The 25,754-nt window shown below is 36.0% G+C and overlaps 1 protein-coding gene across 5 annotated transcripts in view; it reads left to right on the top strand.

Moving 5' to 3' along the window:
* Positions 1–240: 240 nt before the first annotated feature.
* CCDC91 (coiled-coil domain containing 91) overlaps positions 241–25,754 on the top strand; it is a 161,852-nt gene continuing 136,338 nt past the window's right edge. For 3 of the 5 annotated variants that reach the window (XM_050915087.1, XM_050915091.1, XM_050915092.1), the window contains exon 1: positions 369–427. The gene's annotated coding sequence lies outside the window, so the exon portion shown is untranslated. Of the gene's footprint in view, positions 300–368; positions 428–636; positions 678–25,754 lie in introns of those variants that run through there. The other 2 variants (XM_050915090.1, XM_050915088.1) reach the window with 2 other exon arrangements.

Here is a 25,754-nt window from a genome sequence, read left to right as displayed (position 1 = left end):
GGCGTAGAAATCCACATCCGGGTGAGGCCGTGCTGGCTGGGGCTTGCGTGCGTGTCCGGCTCGCGCGCGTGGGGGCGGTTTTCCCGTGGCGGGGAGGGCGGGGGGCGGCCCTGAACGGCAGGCGCGCGCGCTCTCTGCCTCCGCGGGAGCGAGGCGCGGCGGTTGGTGGCGGCAGGCTCGGAACGCCGACGGTCCCACCGGCCGCGGGGTCTCTGACAGGGGCGGCCGCGGAGCGGGCTGAAGTGAAGGGGGGAAGCCGCCTCCCGCCCTCCTCTGTAGAGGCTGCCCACCCACGCCGAGTAAGCCTAGCAGGGGGAGGCAGGCGCTGTTTCCAGCTGGTTCATCGCCCTCCCCTCCCCGGGGTTGCGGGGCGTGGAGCTGGCCTGATACCGGCGGTGGTGGAGCCTGGCTGCAGCAGTTGCTGCAGGTGATTGTCTCTGCGAGGCCTGCTTTCGTCTGCCTGACTCCTCCGGTGCTGCCCTCAGGTCCAGGCCCTACCTGTGCCACAGCTACGGCCCAGCAGTATTGATATCCGTGTGCTGTGGTGGCTGTTCTTAGTGATGTGACTTGAGGGTGGCTACAAAAGGAGATTTTAAAAGTAGTTTAGAGGAACAGTAGGAGCCTTCCTTCCCTGCACCAGAAAATTGATATCCCTGTCAACAGGAAGGAGAAACCTTGTGAGTAGTTCTCTAGCCCAGAGGTTTGGAAATCTTGGCTATGACTTCCCTGCTGCTCCGCTTCTGAGGCCAAACTGTGCATGGCCAAATTTTCAAACATTGTCTGGAATCTTAAGTTGTGGTGAAATACCTAGTCTGATATTTCAGAGGTGCTTGTGTGCCCAATATCTGTTATTATAAATGGAGTTAGGTGTTGAAGTATTTCTGAAAATCTATCTGAATCTTCAGGCATCTAAAATGTTTTCTATAAATCTGGTCTTTAAACATTTTGGGGTTTGAAGCTTCTCGTATGTGTAATAGGGTTGACTATATCCTTGATAGCTCAGCCCCTGAGCTTAACCTTTTGCTCTGGGATACTCCCTTGATGAACTTTCTCTGCAGCTTTGGTTCTTGTCAGGAGACTATAGTTTATCTTACAAGCAATTTTCCTTTCCTTCTTGCAATTCTTTTTGCCTATCAAGTACACATTGTGAATGCATTTCTTGCCATCTTACTGCAGCATTTTAGTGGAGCTTTGGGTAGTTTTTGTCACAGTGCTTGAACACCTGTTTCTGTAGACTTGCTTAATTGTTTTTGTTCTCAGTGCTTTCTGGCTGTTTTGCTTTCTCCTGCTCTTCAGATTTTGCCTTTCTGCATACATTTTTTTAAACTGATGACTTTGTTCTGAGTGCCTCCATATGCATGGCTTGAATGTCCAAGTAACTGTTGGTGCTAGCGTTCTAGTACTTCATTGTTTTTTCTTTGGGGATGTCAGTTTCTCAGTCACTAATACAGGAAGCAGACTGTTGACCATTTTCAAACAGAGTTTGCAGGGTAGACAATGTCTGTTAACAAGTGCGGTAGTGAACTCCATGCTGGTAGGATCTGAAAGAAAATCACAGCGGTGTTCAAACAGGTGACGCCTGGATGCTAAATACAGGAGACTAGTAGAGTAACTTATATGCTTTGTGCCTCAATGTGTCTTTGTGAGTAGCTTCACCAATAATGCCTTCTGCTGTTAGTGTGGGACATCACAGCCTCCACATGCTGATTCTTTCTGCCTTACAGCTGAGATGGTATTTTATTGTAGCTCATCTGAGGAGGTAGGTGGATTTTGGACAGACCAGATTGAGACAGTGGACATTAAAATAGAGCCTGTCACCTTTGGACATGTTTTTATCCAAATCTTTATTCTGACCAATGCTAATAATTAAGTTTAAGGCTTCCTTCCAGTTTAATTCTACCTAGAGATAGAAACGGTTGAAAACTTGAGTATACCTGGTGACACATTTGCATCTGTGATGTTCATACATAAACCTCCACAAGGATTTTGAGACATATTGATCAGTCAGTGTCTCACTAAAACTCTCAATGCAGTTTAAGTACTTTTGCATTTAATTACATCCTCCTTGATTGTTTTCTGCATGTCTTTGAACACCATGGACTATTAGACCAGCTCTGTTGCATTTCTTTCCAAGTGACACAACTACTGCTAGAGCTTGGTGAAGAATATATGTCGTCTAGACAATGTTAGCTGCTTATGTGGTGTCAGGCTGATGTTCAGGATGATAATAGCTGCATAGATTTGTAGGTGCCAAAATACAATTATGCTATAATGCATATTTCTGGTCCAGAGGAACAATTGGATCGCAATCTTAAGGGCAATAACTGGCATTCTCCAAATGTTTACAGAACTGCTGAGACATCTAAGTATGGTGTGTATCTGAGCAGTTGGCTTGATTCCTCCTGGCTTACTGAAAACCAACTTCCAGGAAAGCTTGCAACACCAAATGGAAAAAAGTTTGTGGTGTGATGGAAACAAGCTTTTTGTGAATCTTTAAATGTAAAGTTCACAATACCTTCTTGCCCATGTTCATTTGAGTCCATTCAGGTTCACAAGGTGATTGTTTCAGTCTGCAATGGTGTGATATGTTGTGTGTTTTGTAATCTGCTATTGTCCATTTGTGCAGTTTTTGATGCTTAAATGCACTTACAAGAAAGTTCTTTCTGCTTATGTAAAACTAATTTGATCTTAATAATGAAGGGAAAAACTCTTGTTAAACCAATCTTTACTTTTTCAGCTATGTTTTTTTCTTTTTCGTAGGGCTTTTTCCCTAGCGCACTAGAGGTTTCAGGCTGCAGACAGTGTAAATTTTAAGTCATGCAGACTAAATCTACCTTTAAGAGCATTTTAAGTGGTAGATTGTCTAAAAAGTATTGCAAGGTGACTTTCAGGCATTGTATTCTAACATCTGTCACATTTCACTGCTTTGTTACTTTGATATTTATAATCATAAGAATGCGTCAGAAATTCGAGGTCGGGGTTGTTTTTCCGTTTTGGTTATCTCATGCTTCTGAAGACTTAAGATTTATGTGGAAATAACCCTTGCTTGTGTTAGTAAAAATAAATACCTTAAATTTTAAAGTTGGATTTAGCTTTTCTGATAAGGCCTATTGCAACCTTAATCTTCCTTTATCCCTTTGTGTCCCTGAAGCGATGGTACCTGCTTTCCAGACCTGAGTCTTCAGAAGTGGTGCTATTTTTACAGAAATGAATTAAGTAATTTGTAATTTTCTTAATGTAGAATAAAACAGTATCTAAACTTCCTTAACATACAGTCGGATTCATATTCTTTCTTCCTGAAGAGTTTGGGATTGACCAACATGAAGAATTTTGCTTTTCTGACATAGCAAGCTGTTTTTCCTTTACATTGTTCAGTTGACATTTATTTTTGGAGTGACTGAAATGAATTCTGGGGGTTCTGTCAAGGCTTAAAAATGCAAGTTCCATTATAGGATATGGTTGGAGAAGCAGAATTATGTACCCATAAATTTCTTTTTAAGCAATCACAAAGAACTTCTTGAATTAAAAGAAAGTGAATTAAATTTATTACTTTACATGTACTTGTTTGTTAAAGTGGTGATGGGTATTCCTAAAGAGATTTTTAAGGAAGGCATTTTTATAGAACTCTTCTGTAGTTTTTCAGCAGCTGGATGTGGCATCTGTCTGCCTTTTTGTTTGCGTACATGAGGCTAATATTTCCTGTTGATCACCTTGTTACAGATATTGTCTAGTAAACTTTTCAAGCCTTTGAAACAGAGCTAGAGGAATGGACATAATATTTATAAAGGTGTTTTGGATCCTCAGAAAGAAAAATGTTTCTCATGCCTGTATAATGCCTATATAAGAAAAGCAGTTTTTGCTATTTGTCATTAAAGTGATCACAGTTCAGTTTTTGTATGTCTTTCAGAGAAGAATCTGGAAATGGTGTTAGTTTAAGTTGCTAATTTCAGTCGATATAAAATATATCTTGTTATATTTGCACGAAGTTTAAGTTTTAGTTTTAAGAAAATCAAACATGTCCAAACTATGGTGCTAACTTAGTAAAAAAAGATCTAAAAACTCAGGCAATTTATGGAACACTGGCTTTAAAAACCTCCACTTGCTGAAAATGATACAGGATTAAATTCTGATTTTTAAGGTTCCCATTAGCAACTCTGGTAATAGTTTTAGAATGTAAAGTTTTCACCTATTCAGCACTTTTCTTGATCAAAGAACCAAATTTGAATGTTTTAGCTAATTTTGTGAATCTCCTTATCTGATAACATTCCAACATTAACTCCAATATTAACTAGTCAGGCAAGTTTTCAGGTGCAGTGAAACATAAGTCAGGTCTTGTCCAATTCTTCCGCCTTTAGACTCCAGGAATATTGCTTCTCTTATTTTAGTGGAGTCCTTCTGGAAAAGATGGCAGGTTTTTGTGCACATATGTAAACTAATTTTGGGTGATTATGCAACAATAATGGTTGGGGCTTTTTGTTTGTTTGTTTTAGGAAGTAGTTGTTAAATAATTATGCTGGTAGCAAGGATGGTTCCAAATTGTGACTCTTGCTTCTGTTCATCTTACCTTTGAATTATAAGGCTGTAGCAGATACTGTACAGGGCAAAGCAAGCTGTACTGGAGAGTAGATTGCTTGTAGTCCATGGAATACAGTTCGAAACTGGCACTAAGGGCTGACAATATTAAAAACTTTTTCCTTTGGAAACAAAGGATATAGGGTGTGCAAGCACATGTTAAGGTACAAAACATCCAAACTGAAATTCTTCCAGTTGGAAAACTACTAATTTCAAGGCTGTAGCCCTGAGTCTATTACTAGAGCTGTTGCTTTTACTTCAACAAAGGACTTAACACATCACATTAAATCCCTTTTTATTTCTATAAAAGCAGTTCACAGTGACATTACCACAGAGAATATCAATGTTTGAGTATGCTTATTGGTTGTGTTTCAGTTTTTGTATGTATTGAAGAATTGTACTCTGATTATGAAGTATTGCATTCTTAAGAGCTGTTGTGTGACAACACAGCCATGCCAAGGCACTATAGTCTTGATCTGAATAGAAGCAGAAAAATATACAATTTACAATCATCTGTTTCAAGTGATGATAAACGTGTATGAAAATGTAATGAAAATTTCATACTTATTTCAATACGAATATTATGAGCTGGAAGACATGTCCTATGAGGAACAGCCAAGGACTCTGGGTTTGTCTAGTTTGGAGAAAGGGAGGCTGAGGGGCGGCCTCATTGCTCTCTACAGCTTCCTGAGAAGGGGAGTGGAGAGGGAGGTGCTGCTCTCTTCTCCCTGGGATCCAGTGAGAGGACGCGTGGGAATGGTTCAAAGCTGTGCCAGGGGAGGTTTAGACTGGACATTAGGAAGCATTTCTTTACCAAGAACACTGGAACAGGCTTCCTAGAGAGACGGTCGATGCCCCAAGCCTGTCATTGTTTAAGAGGCATTTGGACGATGCCCTTAACAACATGCTTTAACTTTTGGTCAGCCCTGAAGTGGTTAGGCAGTTGGACTAGATGATCATTGTAGGTCCCTTCCAACTGAAATATTCTGTTTTATTCTATGAACGCTCTGGGGAAGAGATGCAGCTGTGGGTGAGGATGCTGAATAAATGTGAGCTGAAAGGGATGACAAATATTTGCTACCCTTTTCAAGAAAGTAACTGTTAGTAGACATGCTTGCTGTTGCACATGTTCTTTTGGGCACACTGAATGAAGGTAGGGGAAATCTGTAAGAAGGTGAGCAGGCTTAGAGACGCTTCATCTGTTGTTACATACCCAGAATAGGTACCTGCTTCCTGGGAAAATCTCGTCATTAATCCTTGCTGAGGTTGGGGCCCATCTTTCCCTGGTACTATTTGGGGCTTTTCATTATGTACAGGGGGTGTCTCTGTCAGGAACTACCCCCTGGGCCTGGTTGCAGAGGATTACTGTTACAGTCTGTAAAGGCTATTTTTAAAGTACTGGAAATTGCTCAGGGATTGCCTTGCGCCTTCATTGGGCAAAGTATATTCTTAAAGATTATGGTGTGTAGGTGCCTCCTACAAATGAAGAATTGGGCTCCTGAATTCTCTGTCCACATATTTACGTGAGACACATCTTCTGTAATGCTGAAGAAAGCTTAAAGCTTTGGCAATTTCAACGGATAAATGGTTTTTTTTCTTGGCTTTAGGTCAGCATCTAAAGGGAACAGTAACATCAGGGCAATGTGATTCTGCAGTACATGCTTATATAAACTGATCCCAGTTTGATTCAGGCTATATGGTAAAGCATTAAGAAAAATGTAAAGGAGGCAAAAATGTGTTTAATTTTTTTTTTTCCACAGAAATTCATTCTGAGATGAGCTGACTCCATTTTAGAAATGGGTTATGGAGTCCCACAGAGTTAGTAGTTGTTCCCTGAGAGTCTGGTGGATTTCGTTTTTCAGTTTGTTATTGCAGAGTTTGTACTTATTGTCACTGTTTCCAGTATGCTTTTCTAATGTTTTTATCTATCATTAAAGTTACTAATAATGAATTAATGAAATGTAAAACAAAAAAAATTAAACATTTTACTAATTTTTATTAAAATGTTTATTTAATTTATTTTTTTAACTAAATGTAAAAAAAAATTAAAAAATGTTTTGCCAATTGACAAACTCTTTAAAACTTATAGGGCCACTCATGTTAGAAAGGCGCAGGATACAGACTGTAATTTGCATTTAACAGCCTGTGGAGATATGGGAAAGCATTAGTAGGATCATATCGTCATTGTGGTCATGCAGATCCTGTTCTGAAAAATAATTAAGGGACTCAAATCTTTCTAAGAGTGTTTGTTTTCTAAGTTGATTTTTTTTGTATTTCTGATGCTCATTGAGTTTTTATAAAATGGTTGTGATGAAAATGTTCTCAATATTTGAAACCAGATAAATGTTACTGCAGAAGGTATAAATATTTCTCTATCAAATGGAAGTTCTTTTTTATGGAATAGAATGAATAATTTTATATTGGAATTTTGTAAATGTGTTTTATTCATAAGGTGAGAACAGATTATAATATGATTTTATAATTAGATGTTCAGATTGGGTTGTATCTGTTGTTGAGACAGGTCTTTATCTTCTTGTAGGTATACCTTTTGCCTTGTTTGGTACAGCAGCCCTTGTTTGGAATGCCTGGATTTCAGAAAGGCAGTGTTTTTACCTGAGGTCTTTGAAAGTCAGTTTTCATTCCTTTTCCACATTAGATTTGTGATTACTGTATGAGTAGTAGTAAGAAAATGGAAAAGATTTGATCTGTGATGTGGTAGCAGCTTGCGGCCAATGACAGTCCTGTTTAAAAAAAAATAATCTTCTGTGTGGGAGGGAAAACTTTCTGTGCTTCACTTCTAGGGGAATTACAGACTGACTTTAGAGAGAAGCATTTTCTAAGACAGTGATGACTTTAGAAAATATCTTCACTATTGACAGCTTGTTTTTTTTTTTTTTAAGGCAAAATCTGTGATAATGAACATACCGTTCCTTATTTAAAAAAAAAAGGCAAAACAGACTGCATGCATTCTGATCTGTTAGCACAAACCACTGATTTTTATTTGGTGTCCATCCGAAGTTTTTTAGAAGTGTTGCAGTTTGTATGTTTTTTACTAAGAACGTTTATAATGATCTTTTAAAAGGGTGAAGGTAGGGCAGATCAGAATGCCTTGGGGACAATAGTGATGGAGGTCCAGAATCTATCAGTTCAAAATCACTGGTCCAAATTCAGTCTAGCTTGTTAGCAGACAAATTATTTTGTGTAAAATGAGCTGGGGAGTTGACCAGGTCATACACACCTATGATTTCCATTTGTGTTAATATCGAACTGCTGCTTTGTCAGTAGCTATAAGATAAATTTAAAGTTTCAGGACTGGCTGTTCAGTGTTCTTTATCTTTGGGTGGCTTTTGTTTGGGATTTTTGGGGTTTTTTTTTGGGCATTATTTAAAGTAGTCACTTCCTTATGGCCAAGATATCAGACTTGAGTACATGTTTAGTTGGGCGGAAGTGATATAGCAGCTGGGACTAAGACTGTATTTTTAATGTCTTTTTATGTGTATTTTTGGTGAAGAGCTCCAGGCACACCTGATGTAGGACTTAGCAGTTTCAGTTGCTTTTATATTCTAACAAAGAAAAGGAAGACGGTGAGGTTTTTCCTGAATTATTTTTTTCAGTAAGGTAAAGATCCTGTGTCCTCAAACATCTTAAGTTTAGAGGTAAGGGAAGAAATACATTGCATAGTCTTCTCTGATCAGAGAAAACTGAGGACAACTGGTGCACTTTTGAAATGTTTTATGCCTTTCTACTCTCTAAGCAGCAGCAGACTTCAGTTTCGGTTAACGGTGGCTACTCTCTTAACCCAATTGTGAAAAGTGAATATAATCCCCTACTTCATTTAAATGCAGAGCAAAACAGGTTGCTTAACCTAGCCCTGAAAGTAGTTTAACATTTAAAAAAACCAACCAAACAAACCCTCTTCATCTGAAAAGCAGAAACCAATTGCAGCAACTCATAAACAATTTGAATTCAATATACAAGATTATGAAGGGGTTCTCTGTAACGATGTGTTACCAGCCTTAAAATTAGAATTTCATAAGCAATTTTTCATCTCCTTCCCTGGGGATTGTATTCAAGTGAAATAATTCAAGATAAAACGAGCCTTTGTCCCACTGGTACATTGTTTAGATTTCTGTTTTCTACTGGGGTGTAAAGTTAGCGGAAAAGGAGCTGTCAGAAAACTAGCCTAATCTTCTGCATATGGTTTTGGCTATAATGGGTAAAACCTAGGAATCTGAATTCATTGACTGATAATAGACCTGTTAGGAAAATAAAACTGCATATGGTAGAAACAGGTAAGTATTGACCTAAGCTGGGATGGGGAGGCTTGACACAAAAAAAAAATTTTCTGAGTGGTTCATCTAACACATTTGTTTACGTATTATATTTCTCTACAGCAATTTCCTGATGGTTTGTGCAAGGGACTGTCAATGTCCTTAGTTAATGTGTGTCTGCTAAGCCAGGCAGCATATTCTTTGTTGTGTCATTAGGCTGCAGTTAAGCCTGGACAGAGGACATTGGTCAACAGGTAGTATCACTGTTGCAGTTACAACTTTTTTCTCATGCTCTTCTCCTCTGAGAACTTTGTCCAAGGAGCAAACTTCTTTTCCATTTTTAGTTCTGTGTATTCAAGCTGAATATGTGGGTATTATTTTTCTGACTGCTGGCCCCTGCAGTAGAGGAAGGTACTAAAAGGTTGCGGATTTAATCTGCTTCTGATTGTGATGGTATCTGCAAGGTATGGGCTATGAAGAACAGTATAACTAATTTAAGTTACTGTGTATCATGCTTTACCATCTACTTCCTACAGATGTTTGTGTCCGATCACAGTCCTTTGAAAGGCACATGAAAGCCATGCCTTGCTACAAGTGTAGGTTGTATTTAAAAGACACTGTTACTGAGTGATACATAAAGTTGTTAGGTGTTGAAGAGATGAACAGTTGTGATTATGCTTGCTAGAAGACATCCCTTGGTATAATAGTTGGTGAAATTTATATTCAGAGTACCATCTAGATCAGAGAAGTAAGTGAGTTTGGATGTTAAGTAAGTATTATCTGTGAGAATTAATGTGTGTGAGAGAGTAGGTAATAACTGTAATAGATGACACTGATTAATTGAGCTAGGCTGCAGCTAAAATTTGAAGATTCAAAATACAAAACTTCCAAAGGTTTGGAAATGGTTTTGTGATGCTAGGTTGTTGTAGATAGTTGAGCGACCAAACTAATTTGAATAGGGGACATGAAAATAGTACTTATTCATTGCTAGTCAACTCTCTTCTCTTCCAGGCCAGCAAAAAGGTAGCTTTTTATACAAAGGAAAATGGCACTGGCTGTGCTTTTCTGCTAATATTTCTGAAAAACCTCTGAGACAGTTTGCAGCTAGAGGCTATTTAGTGAATGTGACAATGAATCCTTAGCTCAGTTTGCAGTGGTAATGGCAGACTTAGCCAGATTGAGGTACAAAACTGCTAAACCAAAACTGAAGTGCTTTGAATATTGATTTAGAAGTCAATACTAACAATATACTTTTGAAATAGTCTTGGTGTCTATGTAAATATGTATAAATGCCCTTGACAAGTAAAGACAAATGCTAAATTCACTCTTAAGCCACTCCTCTTCTGCTTTCCTAGAGGAAAAGAGGTCCTATGGAATGGTTTATTTTCAAATGTTTCAGAGCCAAAGAAGTCAGCAGACTACTTATATGCTCTGCTTGTTCTTGGTTGTATTTGCTTTAGTTTTTGCTACAGTGTAATTTCTTGCACAGAATTGATTGATTGGTAAATAAGAAGGTAGTGTTGAACCATGCTGCCAATGCAAGAGCCTACTTTTAATCAGCATAATTATTTGGCTGTAAATTAGTTTTGAACACAATACATTGTAAGGAGAAGAATAAGAAAGAACCGTCTTTCCTTATTTTAATTGCAGTTGAAGTTTTCATAGAATGGGGGACGCCAATAAGTACATATAAAAAGTAATTAGGAAAATATTGATTATAGAGTTAGATCTGTTTGAAACCTGTCATCTAGTACCATGAAGACATTTTGTTGCTTACAGTGCTTTCTGTACATGCTCTAGATTCTCAAGTTCTGTTAGCTTGTAAATAAATAAATATATTAAATAACTGCTAAATATACTAAATAATGTACTAAATAATTATAAGTTCATTCCATGTCATCTTAAGGTTTTTGAATAAGGTGAATGTAGATAAAAGCTATCTGATATTCTGTGTACTGTGGCCAAAATTTGGTCTTATAGTTCTTTACAGTTGAATTTTTCCTCATTAAATACTTTGCCAGAACACACAGCTAGGATTGATTTCATTCATCTTGAGGTGGGCTTGAGAGAAAGATTGGAATTGCATTGCTTTGAATTTGTTTTAGTATCCTTTTATATTAAATACCTACGTTTTCACTTAAATATCTTTATCGCAGAACACAAGGCAGTGATTTTATTTTTTTTAATTTCTGAGAAAGAGACCTACAGTCAACTTCTTTGCACTAGGCTTACTCTTTTTTTCAAAACTTTAACAACGCTTTCCTATGTTACAGTTCTTGAGTTTAGTATGTGTGTATGGAGAGAAATAAACTGGAAATCCTGTCTCTGAGGATTGGAATTTAGTGTCGTTTTAGATGGAAAACAAAATATTTTAGCATACACTTGCCAGTTAAGCTTTTAAAAGGACTTTCCATGGGGTGCAACTTCTGAAATAATGCAAAGCTTCTAAAGAGGTTTCCATGTGATATACATGCCACAGTCGACTTGCTTTTAGTTTGTAAGCTGCCAGTGTGCAAATCAGGATCTTGGGCTGATCAACTATAGACTGAACAAAAGTTGTACTTAGTTTGAAATGCTGGTTTTCAGTGAAGTCTTGTGGCCTGTAATATGTTCTGCTGGTGGGTTCTCAATTTTTTCTCATGTTTCTATCTGTTACATGGGAAACTTTAAACAGTTTGGTTTACTCCCCCCCGCCCCCCCCCAAGTTCTTGCACACTTGATTAGCACTAATGTATAGGAACATTGTAAAATGACTGTGGAAAGAGTCTCAGAAACTGAATTTAAAAGTACTTTTGTTTAAAAGTTACAGTGCACTTAAAAATGATTCATACAGAAATTTAATATTAATTACTGTATGATGAATGATAAAATGAGATATTGATACTCCAGGATCAGATTAATTTTATTATTAGAAGATAAAAAAAGAGTTTCTGCTTTAGGATTTTTGTGTATACTTTTTTTCTGGTTAATAAGTGCTTAAAAAGTGTGTGATACAGCTATCTAACTTTATTTATATTAAAGATACCTGAGATTTGTTGGAGTTATCCTTATCAATACATGCATGAACTGCCTTTAATGTTTATAAAGAGCCCTGACTTACCCTTTGTTGGGGTTGAAAGAGCAATATTGGTTTAAGAACCATACTTTCTTTAAAAGAAGAGACAGGAGTTAATATGCTTGAAAATTTCAAAAATAGAGACAAATTGTATTTATTTTTGGAAACTATTAAATTTAAATTGACTGTGTGCCCTGAAGACTTTGGTATACATAGATGCTTTTTGTTTTACTAACTGAAAATAAGTGTGCGCGCTTTCTCTCTCTCTCTATGTATACACACAAACACACATATGTTGCCCCAGTGGTATGTGCATGGTTGAGCAAAGTTATGAGTTGGGTTTTTTTTTTTTTTTTTAAATTATAGCAAGCAGAAAATATGTCATATAAATCCTTAATACTTTCAGTGCACAGTTTTAGAAGTAAACCACCTTTGTCATGCATTTGAAAGGGGCCAAGGTAATACTGTTAGAAAATGAACTTATCAATAAGAGGTTTCAAAATGTTTTTACAAGGGTAAAGATACTGACCTGCTGGATTGCCTTAATGTATTCCAGAGTGTGTTTAAGAAGGATTTAGGAAGTTAATTTATCCAGTTATAGTGATGTGAAGAGTATTAAAGATACATTTTAGTAAAATGGATGCATATCAAAGTTGAGTAAAGAATACTGAGTAGTGAGAGTGCTCAAAAATAGTTATAAAAAAAATTTAAGTCACTTTTTATTACTGCTGATCTACATGGTCTATATAAAACACACACTCAAATTATTATCTTTCTAACATATCTGAATTGTTTTTCTTAAAAAAAAAGTTAACAAAGTGGTTGCAAAAAACATAACACATTTTTATTTTAAATGGTTGTCTTCGGGTAGCAGCTATGCTTAAATTGTTCAAATTTCCTCATAGTGTAAAATACACTGTGATCTGATTACAGTGTCTAGTTTAGAAGTCTAGATAATAAATAAGAGTTTATTTTAAAAATATGAAAATTTATTTAATTGTATGTCAACATTGGATTCCATGGAAAAATGCACACATGTGTATTTAACCTGGTTAAACTATAAATGACTGTGGAACATCTGGAGTTAGTAAAAGAGATGAAGGATAGAACACTGGCAGTATCTTTGTTATAGCAGGGGCTACTGTATAGTTCTTGCTTATTAATCCAATCCTAGTTCCTCCATTAGGTTTGAATTCTAGAACCACACGCTAAATAAAAAAGTGAGGGAAGAGTGAAAGACGACCAACAGTTTGCAGAGTTGAATTTAGTTATGGTCTTCTGGCAGACTGCACCTCCCATTCAGTATCCTGGTGACAGGCAGCTAGGCTGTGTTCTGAGCTGCTCTCATTAACTGCACTAGGCTTGAATTTCTTAGAATTATTTTGGCATTTTGGATTAGAAAAGGATTTTCTTTGTTCTTATTTAGTGAAATGTTTTATGATAATTTTCCATATAAGTTGTGCACTCAGCAATATTTGTCCTGGGAAAACAGCGGTTTGATTTATAGAAGTAGCCTCACGTACTACTCATAATGAGTGAAGGAAAATAGTTGTGATTTTTCTGTTAATATTTTTTTAACAATCTGATATTTTAGAAAATGACTGGATTAGCTGAAGTTGTCCATTCACATAAATTTTTTCTTAAAGTCTCTACAGAAATTATAGTAATTACCTGAAAATTTTAATTGTTAAATGCATTGAGTTTTTTATTATTATTGAGTGTAAGTATAGGGTATTAATGGTTATTGTTCAAATATTCAAGCTTTTTCTTGCTGACTTTAGTCAAGCAAAACTTGTCTTCATTAGGAATTTTGCTGACTAAAGACTATGTAATTGCCCAGTAATTAATGTAGTTCAAAGATACCGCTACGCATCGTTTACTCTTTGGAACCTGAGTGTTCTGCCTGTTTTCTCAGTGTTGCTAGAACGGATCACTTCTGCATAGTAATTTTTGGATAAATTTCAGTAGTTCTCTTTAAACAGTGCCAGTTTCAAAAGCTATTAAGCTCTGTGAATATGTAAGATCCTTGTTAACTTAAATAATTCCATGAATTCTCATGTATATTATATACAAGTTCACTATATACATATATAAATAAATAAATGTCCACTACAGTTTGTTATTATTTTGTTCTTGTATATGTATTCTACATGCATGGTAGTTTTATACTTTAGGATGAATATCTGTTAGGCATGTGTTTATTTCCAAGGGCATGCATTTATTTCCAGTTTAACAGAGGTCTTGGAGGATATACAGAATTGTGATTTAAAATAAATTACATGAGAGAAAGAACAATTAGTTTCCATTAGACTGGGAAGATGTGGAGCATTCTGAATTAGGCACACTGTGATGAATGGAGGCTTGTCTGCATATATTGCCTATACTTCATAAACTTTGTGCATCCAATTTATTCTGCATTTTAGCTGTGAGGCAATATATGTTTTATGAATTATCTGGTTTTTGTGTGTGTGCTTGCTAGTGTAATACAGGGATGGATATCCTTACTCCTCTAATACCACATTGCCATCAATGCCATCATTGCTGCAGAGAGAAGTACTGTTGAAGGCAGAGGCATTTTGAAGGTGATCAATGTCTGCTTAGTGGCATAGCAGAATATGTTTTGGGTTTTTTTTCTATTTCTGGAAGGATCTGCCTGCTAAGCCTTGTTACATGATGATATTTTAACTGCTAATAGAATTGAGAAGTTGTGCAGATCTTGGAAAAGAAATTGTTGGATTTGTGCTTCTAGGGTGTGCCTGTCATGCTCCCTGCCTAGCTTTGTAGGCTAGCTAGGGAAGGAGACAAAATTGAATGGATTATAGGATCGATGAAGAATCTGGCTGGTATGTTGTTGCCTGTTTGTTTGGGGGTGGGGGGAGTTTAACTCCTCTTGAATGAGAAATAATTTTTCCTTAATTGTTAACTGATGAGTAATATTCTTGATATCAGTGCCCTCATCACATACTTGGCACTTAAATTACTTAAATGTCCTGATAATTTGCTGGATATAGGACCTCTTAGAAAATGTCTTCCTCTTTCTGAAATGGGCACGGTAGTGCCTACCCATCTTTGTCAAAAACTTTGGAACTAGAGAAGAAGAGTATTCTAGAAATGCGTAGTAGGTATAAAGAATCAACTTGGAGAAAGAAATTATTTTAAAGCATTGTGTTCTGATTGAAAAGGACTTAGGTATTGAGCCCTAATCCCATTTTCATTCTGGCCTGATCTGTGATCTCTGCTCCTAGCTTCCTCATCATATTACAAAGGCATCAATGGAAGTCAGCCTTTTCCGTGAGAAGTAAATATATTTTTCTTGATTGCAACAGAGAACATACAATTATGATAATATCCATTTAGTCAAAGTTCATGTGATGAAAGTGTTGTGTTACATGCTTAGGTAGGAGTAGACCAAAAATGAATAAGAAAAAAGGAAAGATAATGTGCACAGACATTCTGGCAGCAATGTTTTCTGTTGGAAAGCAAATTAGCATTTTCGTTTTACTTGTTTAAGGATTGGGAGTTGGACAATGTGAAACCTTTCCAGTTTGCTTCATAAGTCATATGAAAATGCATTTAAAATCATGTCTTGAGTTGCTTCTCCATGACTTGAACCTTCTCTTTAGGAGAGTATGAAAAATCAAAATCATCTGTTTGATGTGTGAACAAAACATCAAGTCTTCTTTTCAATTATTAGTAAAGGGAGGAAAAGGTGCAATGGTGACGCATTCTTCTTTCTGTGCGCGAAGGAGTAATGCCTGGTCTTTTCTGCTTATAACAGTATATCCAGAGCTTGCAAAACAAAGGATTAAAAGTTTTTAAAATGACCAGTCATGTTTTATTTCAGTGTTTGGATTAAACTGTCATAGAATATGAATTTCCAGTAGGTGGTTGAGGGGGGGAGGGGGAAGAATATTATTACGGTTATTTGAGGTGTTTTATTTCAAGACTAGCAACTGTAAAATGTAAAATCATTAAGACTTGAAAATCTGAGACATAATTCTTATTCTTTTTGATAATATCATCTCATGTCAGAGAAATAGGTTAATATTTTTTTCTTGCCTCAAATTAGTACCATGTCCCTGTGAGAAGTACTGTACTTCCAGGGTTTGGAGGAAGCTGAGGGGAGGAGTTTTATTAATTGGAAAAGTGAGTCTTCCTGTCTGTTAGGAGACATACTGTAATAATAAAGGAATGCTATTTATTTTTATTTAGTATAATTGGTATCACATCCTGTTTTGCATAATAGAGTTACTATGTGCTAGTGATCTTTTTTTTTCATGTATCCATGGTCACCTGTCAGCATTTCTAATATAAAGATAGAATAATATTCTCTAAACTCTGACATTTTGCAGTTTTTGCAAACTGTCTATACACAAGTTAAAGGAAAAAATATCCCTTTCATACTATTTAACTACCAGGTTTACTGAGCATCCTTTATATTTGGACCTTTACTATTTTATTTTATTTTTAATTAAGAGAAAAAGCCTCATTTTAACTACATATCAAGGTGATCTACTGAATTTTTAAGCTTTATTTTCTTTACGTGAAAGATTCTTTTTCCAGTGGAAGTAGTGTTGGTTTTTAGAATCAGTGATTCACTCAGCACCAAATTTTCCTAGGCAGTGCATCATCTAGTATTATCCTGTTTCTTGGTTTTTTAAAAATAATTTTTTTTCTATAAAGGATATATTCCTTTTTAATATGTAAGGATTTGAGCACTCTTTTATTAGCATTACTGACATCTATTTGTACAAGTTACCACACATCCGTATGAGCATGTATTCAAAGAGTTATGTTTTTGTTTGACATGTTGTTATATTAAATTGTGTTGCTATGATGCTCCAACTAAGATTCTGTCAAACCTTTTATTTTCAGATATCTAATTCTGTGACAAAGTTCCCTTGAGGCAGAACTTGGTGGTTTTTACTCTTGGAAAGTTTCTCCCTTCATTATACAGACACCTCTTTCTAAGTTCTAGTAAAACACATTAGTGTGATTTGCGAGTAAAAAGAATTGATTGCATTTAGGAACATTGGATATTAACAGAAAAGAATAGAGAAGCAGAAGTATTTCAGTTGTTAGTCTGAGTTCTTGAAGCCTAATAATATTTTAAGTGGAAATACATTTGAAATACCTATGACCCTTCTATTTTACTTTTAAACCCTCCATTTCTTAAGTTTATCAAACATGGACTATAGAAGAAAGACCACTGTTTGTCCTAGTATTCCCAAACCCTTAACAGTGGATGTTTCTGTATGATTAATTTCTTTGCTTCTAAGTAAAAAGATTGTGTTACGTGAATAAGCACTTTAAAAAAAATTAAGCATATAGTTGGAGTGCCCAGTTGCATGAACTGTCTGGAACTGATATCCAGCTCTTCTCTTGAGAGGGAAGCACTGAGTAGCAAAGCACTATATCTGTCAAGGCCAAGAGGAAGATATAGACTGAGACTACTAAAACCGGCTCAAAAAGCCATTCATTAATTATGAAACGTTAGACTTTTCTTTTTGAAAAAAAGAATTGCTATTTGTAGATGTCTTACCATATTCACTGTCAAATCATGTACTTTAATGATTTTTAGGGAGGGTTTTGAACAAATTAATGAATTAACTAAGTTTTCTGTTACTTCCAGAGAAGAAACGTCCCCATGCAATTTTTCTTTCTTGTCAAGATTTTTTTCTTAATGCTAAGTTTACCTCAGCCTTCTTCAAGAAACATCTCTGTTGAGTACAGAGATTTATGTAAGACTTTCTTTTTTTTTTAACTCATAATGAAAATATTTCATTAGGTTTTCGCTACTTTTGTCCCTCTTACAACAGTGAAGATTTCTAGAGGTACTCTCTCTTTCATGCTTCTCTCTTGAAATTGGTTCATTTGTCATTAGCAAACCCAATCCTAAAATGATCCTGGGCAGATGTTGGTAGTTATTAGTACAGTTCAACTGAAGAACAATCTCAAAGGTGGATTTGCTTTTTTACAGCCTCTACTTCTATGATTCTGGATTGTTGTGTTTGTTTGGTTTTTTTTTTTACTATACTATTCTGGATAAAACTGAAAGCATTGAATCGATCAGGCATGGAAAGGACATCTGGAGGTTTTCTAGTCCAAACCTCTGCTTAAAGCAGGTCTGGTTAGAGCAGGTGGCTCAGAGCCCTGTCCAGTTGAGTTCTGAATATCTTCAGGGATGAAGAGCCCACAATGTCTGTGGGCAGCCTGTTCCAATATCTGATCAGAATTTTCACTATTCCAACTTTTGTCCTAGGAATCTTGTCCTAATCCCTGTGCAACTCTGAGAACAGCCTGGCTCTGTCTTTTAGAGGACTGTGTCCAATTTTATGGTCTCTAGTACAATAAGAATGCTTTAAATATGAGAGTTAGTTTTTAGCCTACTGTGGTCACTTTTGCTAAGACATTTGCAGGGCCGTTGGTATCTGATCTTTGTAACCTAGTTAGCAGATGACAAGTCACGCTTTTCTTACCTTTTGTAGACTACAAACTAATTTACAGGGCTTCTGATTATCGTTATTCTGAAGAAGAGTTACAGAGATTGTTGATCTGGACTTGATGTTGATTAATTATAGATATATTGTATTGCCTAGCAGTGCATAACAGAAATGTTAATTCCAGTTTAATTCAAGCTACTTTTTGAGGAGTTTTTGGGGGTGGATGGGGAAAAGGCTTGGTGAGGGAAGAGGTTTTTCCTTCAGAAAGCACAATATGTTTGAATTGATCAGCTTTGTCAGGCTTCTCACAGCAGTTTATGTACATTTTGTAAATGTGTGTGGCTTTTGAAGTAAAAAGATATTTGTGATAGAGAAAGTTTATAGAGGGACATTAGAGAAATTTAAAAATTAGTTAACTGTGTGATTCTTTATTTTTATAATGAAACCAAAACTAGTCTTTCCGTGTTCTGGTCACAAGAAACCAATTATGAAGACTGAAGACATCGGAAGGACTTTCTATAAAATCTTGAGTTACTGAAGTTGTTAGAATTAAGTCTTCAGAAAGTGTCTACAGATTCTGGAGACAAAGAAATAACCTGAATAATATGGTAATATAATACTGCTGCTGAAGTTGATAACGTTTTATTTGAACTCATCTTTGAATATCTAGAATGAAAAAGTTGGTATTTTCTAAGTGGAAAATTCTTAAAGTTGGCAGAAGCTGACAAAGAATCATGGGCAAAAATGTAAAAAAGATTCTCAGTCAAGAAGTACATGTGTTACTGTAATTACTCATGTCAATAGGTAACCTTCTGGAATTAAATCTGTATTTGTCTTGTTAGAGATTTTTTTTTTTTTTTTCCCCCTGGCCATAGATAGATCTCAGTGACCAAGACATTTGGAAGCCAAAGTATACAGACCTTTTCTCTCTTCAGCCTTTTAATTGAAAATGTGCTAAAAGTAGCACTATCATACTTGCAAAGTCTTTTCTTCTGAATGATGCTATCCTCTGAGTACTTATGGTTACGCATGGAATCCCCATGTGGTCCATGGGTTGTGGTCTGGTGTAGAGACAAAAATGGTACATGCATGTGGTAGATCTCTGCCTCAGGAAATACTCTGAAGTCAACCTTGGCAATTACTTCTGAATCACAAGCAGAGTAGTATTTTAGACGTTGGCCTAGGGTTTGCACCTTTTTGTTGATCTAGGAGAAAGCACTTCTCGCCCAATTTATATTCATTCTTTCCTATACATAAATGCACATCACGTATCTGGTGATTTTACATATATATAGAGTTCAGGAACAATGAGTGAAAGTCATGCAGTTTCTATCTAATATTGCACCTTTTTTCCCCACTAGTAATTTATTTTGCTCACAATCTATATCCTTTTCTTCTTTGTCACTCACAGAATACCATTCTAAATTACTTCAGTGCACCATACCTTTTACAAATATATTTCTTAATAGCTTCTCAGAGATCAGATTTCACAGAACATGGTTTTGGTAGTTTTCTGATGTCAGTTTATTCTAGGATATGTCTGAGGAATTGCCAGTTCTTGAATGCATTTTCCACACAAGGCTGTGGTGGTTTTTTTCTCTCCTATGTCTTAGGTGAATTTGAAAACCAGTACCTGCCTTCTCGGTAGGAGCTATCAGAGCCCCTTTTCTTCTTGTGGGTAAAAATGGAACTCTCGCTTTCTTTTTTATGAAGCTGTATCTGATCTAGGGAAGTGAAATGGACTTGGCATTTTCACTTTATTGCTTTTTCTTGCTTTAAGCACTGTTTAAAAAAGGCAAAAGTGTATACTGAAGAAGAGGACCCACAAGTTCTAAAACAGAAATTTTTGTGGAATTGATTTTGCAGATTATCTTAATACCTATTTTTGTGGAATTTCAGAGATTTTTGCTCATATTAGCTCAGTACCTTTCAGATGAGAATATGATTTGTAAAGAATATTTTTATTCTAATTTCTTTAAGAAGGACTATATCCAACTAAAGAAGAAGTTTTGTTTTGTGATTTTATGCAGTTGAAACTTTTGTCACCCTTATGATGCTTATAAAAGGTATATTTATTGGTGTTTAATCATATGCTGTGGTTCATTGTTCTTCTAAAAATGCTTTTTTAAATAAAAGTGGGAAAGGCAGTTATAGAAGTCTTGCAGATTGCATAAGATGTTCTTGTTACGTGAAACTGATTCAAATGCTACAGCTTTTGCTGCCACTGCAGCACTGTTACATGTAAGTAATGTTATTTCAAAATTACTTGTGAAGCTAGGTATGAAATATCATATCATAGGATATAGAATCTTACATGCTTCTTACAGGATATGGATCTTTTGGTCTGGGGGTGTTTCCTGAGAAAAGGACTAAGTGGTAAAAGAAATTTTGTTCTTGGTTGTTTTTGGGGGGGTGTATGTTGTGGGGGTTTTTTTGGTTTTTGTTTTTTTTTTTTTTATTCTTAAATTCACTTTAGGAATTGACAGAAGTTTTAGCTATTTATTTTTATTTTACATAATCTATTTTGTGTAAATCTATCCTTGACTTTTATTGTCACATTCCTTAATGTGCTGTTCTCATCTCTAAGCATTGAAACTTTCTGGAGACTCTTCAGAATAAATGGATAAATGAACAGATGACAAAGGTGAACAGGAAAAGACAGTTCTCTGGGTATCTGCTCTAGTGTTTGACAGCTGTTGTCTTGTTAGACTGGAGTCCTTGCAGATATTCTAAACTTGACTTGTATGTGGCCTTAAACAGCCTGATATAGTGTCTAAGGTGGCCTTGCTTTTAGATGGGGTTGCATCAGGTGCCCTCCTGAAATGCTTCCCAAACTACATTTATTCTGTGATTCCTTGAATATATTCAATTGCGTTGGTTTACTTGGGCTGTGGAAAAGGATTAGTTACAAAGGGCCAGACTTGCGTTTTTCTTAAAAGTCCCATGGATTTCAGTTGAATCAATTGTAATACAAGCAACTACTACTGTAAAATAGGTGGTTTTGCATGTGCTCGCTTTGTTGTTTTTTTTTATTAAAAAGGTATTTTATTTAGTAAGTGTATTAAGTCAATACTGGGATTGAAATGAACCAGCCTCACTTCCCAGGGGAAGATTGCTGTGATGTGTTCTGTGTTGTCATCTTTTTCCCCATAACCTCGAAGTCTCTTCCTTTAATATGTGGTTGGGCATGCTTCTGTTTTGTGTTCAAATATAGGTGCTAACTGCCATATTATTGTGCCTTTCATTATGCATACTGCTTTGTGGTGGTGGGGATTTCCTACATATCTCATTATATGACTAAACACTGTAACATGATGGAGAACATTGGCATTTTGGTGATGCCTGATTTTCACTATCTCATGATAGAGTAGGGCATACAGCCCTTGAACAACTTTGTATGGGGTGGTATTGTCTGCTTGATTGAAAGATAAAGGGCCGTTGTTTGAGTGAAGAAGAAAAATACTCTTGTTTCAGCCTCAGCCTTGCATCTTGGATGTTACAGGTTCTCAGTCCCCTCATCTAACCACCTTCTTTAACAACTGGCATGTACAGACAGACGAGTTTGTATACCTACAGGGATTTAGATGCTCTATTTCACGGAAAAAAAAAAAGTAGGCTTTCTTTTTCTAATGTAGCATGAAATCAAAGTTTGCATCTCTTAATATAGAGAGATGTGGATGCTATATGCATTTGGCAACAGTTCATTGGTTCGAATAATGTTAAATGGTACTTTCCAAAGTAGTTAATTATCTCCTTTTTCTTAAAATTTTGAAGCTGTGTTTGCCTTGTATTGTGGTTAAAAATGACTTAAAAAAACCCCAAACCAACCCAAACCAAAAATTGAGAACCATAAAACCCCCCACCATTCTAAAAGTAGAAAACTTAATTGAATTTCCAAGTTTATTTGGGCATTTCATTCTCTGAAATGATAAAAAGCTTGCATTTCTATGTCTTCGTAAAAGGTCTTCCTAACGTTTACCTTTAATTCCAGCCAGAAGTCTTATAGATATATCTTTAGATATCATTAAAAAATCATAGCTTATCCAAGATTCATTTATGAGCACTTGAAGTAACATATTTCTTAAGTTGAAGAATTTCGAGTATCTCTGAGGAAATAATTAGCCTAATTTCTTCTTATATAACAAATTTATTATATTTTTGGCACAAACTCTTAATTTCTTATAGAAGTCTTGTGTTAATTTTGTTACTTCCAAGATTATTTTTTTTAAAATCATGTTTATTGTAATTACTAATGCAGTCTGATTTTCCAAATTGAAAGACAGTCCTAAATTTCCCTCTGGTCTCATGTCCTCATGGTCTTGTGATGATAGTCCTTGCTCAATTGTATACTTTCCTTGTGAGGTACAGATGATAAATACTGAAAATTTAATGCAGAATTTAGGAGCTGTTAAGAGCTTTCCCGTTAAAACTAATACAGAATACTCTTTTTCTGTAACAAGACTGTAAACTCTATTCATTGAATAATAAACCACTAAGTGAATTTTAACCACATGGGTCATACTATCTTTGTAGGAAATTTTTCCATTCAATTTTACTGTATAGTCAGCTGCTTTAATACGGAAAAAAAAAAGTCTGCAGAAGCTTTTCATTGCAAACAAGATATTGCTATGAGGCAAATTACAGAATTGGAAGTTAGAAAAATAAAACACTAACAGGATTGAACTCTCCATTGATTTGAAGGATTGAGAATTGCTGCATCATATTGTTTCATTCTTTTTGAAGAAAGAAATGAAATTCGTCTACATTTCAGTACCTCGTTACAGTGACCGTTTTTAGAAATTTATACTGGACAGATATGCTACAAGAATTTAGCCTTACTGCTAGGAAGGGAAGTTAGGATTCCTCAATCTCAAAAAAACAAAAAAAAATCTGTGAGTAGCTATTGTTTAATTTTTCTTTTGACAGTGGTCTTCGGTAATCTTTATATTGTTTTTCATGCCACTGAATTCCTGGCCACAATAAATGAAAAGTATTCCTCTGTTTATGGTCTAAGTGTTATTAAACAGGTTACTTTTAGTGCTGAGATCTCAAGCAGGAGTGAAGTGAGAAATGTAAGTTTTGGTTTTTTTAGAAAATTTTACAGATGCTCTAAATTTATTTTAGTTTCCATTATGCTGTACATTCATATTCTGGTCTTTCTTGGGCTATGTATCCTTTGGGATATGTGTATTCTCTAATCAGAAATTTCTAATTAAAAGACTAAATAGCTACTAAGCTTAGTAGCTTAGTTGTTAAGATGCCACATGCTTATCCTGCAGCTGTAATTGGTATAGATCAGGAGAAAAGTCTGCATCAGTTGGGTAAAATGAAGAAAGTTTGTTCCTGTTTTAAAAGTGCTAAGAGGTGCTTGGAGTTTTGGCAGAAGAGCCATGAGGAAAAGTGCATGTGAGCTGGTTAGAACTTTGTGATACAGAAATTTATCATCTGTTCAGCTCTTTATCACAAAGGTATTGCCAGTATATATGCTTTCTAAATGACTACTTTTTTATTTTATTTTACTGTTGTTTTTTTTAATCTCGTGCTTGTTTTGGATAGGCTTTTTGGAGCCTGCAGTTTCGGCCAAAGATGTATTCTTCAAATAATGTGGTCTATGTTATGTCCGGTGAAGAAACAGCTAATAAGCCTGTCCTAGATTGAACACATTGGATAAGTCATTTAGTAAGCATAAACATGCAAGTAAAACTGATATGTTGTCATAGGTAGGGGTTAACCACCAACGGTGTTTGCCAGAAATACAAGTGCAGCAGCCCCACCCTCAGCCAGCTCCACACATACTGTTCTGACAAAACAAACAGCAATATGCTCGGTAAGTTGTTCCTTTAAAATGTACAAAATTCTGCAAGTAAGTTAGCTGCTTACTCAAAATTACAGTCCAAGTAATATATCATCCAGTTGAATGTACCTGGCAAAATTAGTTGTCTTTATTACTGAGGCAAATTTATATTTGATTTATCAAGTAATAGATCAGGACTCGATTAATTTAAAAGTCTAACTCTGGTTAGTAAGAATTCAAGTGAATGAAGAATCCTTAATTCACTGTTTGGTCTCTGTACCACTTTTGCCTTTTGGATATGAAGAATACTGGGATTTCTGGTGGGATTACAACATTCCTTCTCTTAACAGTTGCAATGGGGAAGAGGGGCTTTTTTCCCAGCTTACATTTTTCTGTCTTATTCCTTGTGAATGGCTCCTGATCTTCCTGTATATAAAACCATGATTTTGGTATATCTGTTAGGTAAGTGCATTTCACAAAGTTCTCATGACCTATGTTAAGTTGATGGTCAGGCTTTGGTGACTGCATTTTATGTAGAAAAGCTTGCAGGCATCTCAGATATGCACAGCTGTCTGTGCTTGAATATATTCATCATGCATTGTTATAGAGAAGGAGGTCTTGAGCAACCTGATCTGAATGCAGTGTTGACCCTGCTTTCAGCAGGAGCTTGGATTGTATGACATGGTCTGAATTCTGGCCTAAATTATTGTATGATTTGATGAATACAAACTTGTTGATAAAATCTACTGAAAATGCAGTGGCTTACATATTTGTGATCCATGAAAAGTTTCCTTCTTTTCACAGGAGTGTGAATGGAGAGCTTCTCAAGCCTTTTAGGACATGACTGTCTTGAGAACTGTAATGTTTTGGAAATGGCCTGGACTGGGTGACCTACTGTGTCTTTTCCAACCATAACTTCTATGAATCTGTAATTTTGAGGTTGACTTCTTGTTGCCCAATTTTACAGTTACTTAATTCCAGTATCAGGCATATTTTAAGAGACCACATTTAGTCATGGTAAGACTGTGTGGGTTGTTTCAGTTTTTTTGTGTTATTTTTTTAAATCATTCTGCAGATTGTCAGCACTTAATGTATTCTTTCCTATTCCGGTGCCACAAATAATGTTCCTAGTCTGTGAGGAAAGAGAAGTCTGATTACCCATTTTGGAATAGATGATTGATTAAAAAATGCTGTTCCCAAAATTTTTGCAGTTCTATGTGAGGTGTTAGGCTAGTTCTGCTCTTTATTTCTACCAGAAAAGCATTTCCATCGCCAGAATAAGGGGTGGAATTGAGAAATTGTGTATTTGGTCATATTTTTGGCATTGTTATCAATTAAGTTTATAACAAATTATTCAAACATTGCTTAGAGCTAAATGCACGTGTACTTCTGAGGGCTATGAAAAACTCCTAGCTAAAAATAGGCTTGATTAACTTTTTTCTAAACAGTTCTTAAAACATTGATGTGGCCCTGTTCCCTTCTCCTTGCACAAAGCACCCTTTTCTTTTTATGCAGGAAGAAACATCTTTCCAAAAAGACATCTCCTAGTAAGAGCTCTTGCACTAACACTCTTTGAAAAGAACACCTCAGCCTTTGAGTTTTTGAAGTGCCCTATGTCA

The sequence above is a fragment of the Gymnogyps californianus genome, chromosome 1 (genome assembly GCF_018139145.2).
Source record: "Gymnogyps californianus isolate 813 chromosome 1, ASM1813914v2, whole genome shotgun sequence".
NCBI classification, from domain to species: domain Eukaryota; kingdom Metazoa; phylum Chordata; class Aves; order Accipitriformes; family Cathartidae; genus Gymnogyps; species Gymnogyps californianus.
The sequence above is the reverse complement of the archived record's forward strand: the minus strand, read 5'-3'. Positions and strand labels throughout refer to the sequence as shown.